The sequence below is a fragment of the Dipodomys ordii genome, unplaced genomic scaffold (assembly GCF_000151885.1).
Source record: "Dipodomys ordii isolate 6190 unplaced genomic scaffold, Dord_2.0 Scaffold34, whole genome shotgun sequence".
NCBI classification, from domain to species: Eukaryota; Metazoa; Chordata; class Mammalia; order Rodentia; family Heteromyidae; genus Dipodomys; species Dipodomys ordii.
The window spans coordinates 1,068,760-1,070,483 of NW_012267250.1; positions in this window are offsets into that span (position 1 = coordinate 1,068,760).

Consider the following 1,724-nt stretch of genomic DNA (forward strand, 5'->3'; position numbering starts at 1 on the left):
AACTCTCTTTTTGGTTGGAGAGAGCTGTGGCGTTTCCCTACTGCCCCGTCGCCATCTTGGTCCCCCCTTGCAAATATGTTTTTAGAAGGCCAAGAAGGTTGACACTATTGGAATGGCTCAAGTAGTAGAGTACTTTCTTGGCAAAGACAATGTCTTAGGTGCAAACACTAATGCCACCAAAAAGAATCAAGAAATAATATAAATAAATAAATAAACAAAAGAAGAAAGAAAAACATGACAAGAAGGAAAGATTGGCCTAATAGCAGTAAGGTAGAGTTATTTGAAGTTACTACAGCTACTGCCAGGTTTACTTATGTGTGTTGTTTTGTTTTGCCCTAATATTTGGCAATATTTTGCTTTTGGAAATATGCCTTACACTAAATATTTTATTTTGCATGTATTTGTATTTATTTTGCATGATCTTGACCTCTTTACCCTAAGTAAATACTTCTTCTTCTGTCTCTTAGACTAAATAGTTCAGCATTGACAAAATAATGGGGCCTATCAGAAAACAGAGTGGGAATAACACAGATTGTTTTCATATAAATACACTTTCTCTGTGTCTCTGTCTCTTTCTTTTATTACTGTACTGGGATTGAACCTAAGGCTTCATACACTATAGGCAAGAGCTTTAGCACAATAGCTACACCCTGAGCCCTTAAAATGTGTTCTTGAGGGGGAGTCTTTAATGTTTGCGGCTCTTGCTAATCTTGACTGGGCTGGCCTTGAGCTTGTGATTCTCTTGCTTTCATCTCCCAAGTTGCTGGGATTACAATTATGTACTACCATTGTAAATCAGTTTTACTTTTATGAAAACAAAAAACAAGGGTTCCTTTTGTTTTATGCAAGCTAAATAGATGTGTAAATTAGCCAAGTGTTACGGGAATTCTCCTTGTAGCATTTAAATTTTCAGCTTGTATTATGTCTTTTTGTATCAGAAGTTTTCATTAAGAGTCGTTGATTGTTTTTTGAGGGAAATAACTAAAAAAGTTTAAGATAAGTAAAAGTTTGAAATGTCATGTGAAGGTTGATGCCTAAAAAGAAATATTAAAACAGCAAAACATTTATTTTGCCTTAATAAAGAGCTGATCCTTTAATGGTGATAATAATTTGAAAATATGTCTCTTTTCAGGCTGTTTTAAAACTTTGTTGTCTTCATTGGGATCTGCTGTAGACCAGTAAAAAAAATTAAGAAAATAACACTTAAAGTAGTTATGGGTGAATGGGAGGCTTGTCCTGCTCCTACACATCCCTGGGGGAACAGAGCTCTAAAAGATAATGGTAAAAAAATAAGCCAACAAATAAACAAATGAATGAAAGTGCCTGACTAAGGAATTTCTACATTTTCTTTTTTTTCTGGAGTGAAGTAGAAGGAATTGGTAGATCATGAGGGAAGGATTAGATTGGGAAACCTTCAGGGAAACAGCGTTACCTTATTTCTCTCTACAGTGCTGGTGACAAGAACAAGACCTAGTTGGTGGAGGTGCTAGTTGATATTGGTTGAATAAATACAAGATGCTTTCAAGAAGCTGTATTTGCATGACCCAAAGTACCTAGAACATAGGAGTAAACAATAGCAAATACATTAAGAAGAATGAAAATGGCACTGACTTGTAATCACGTAAGAGAAAAATTCTATTTGGTCTTAATGGGGAATAAAATACATAATATTAGTAATTTTTTGGGGGGGTCTGGTTGTGGGGCCTAAACTCTGGGCCTGGGTG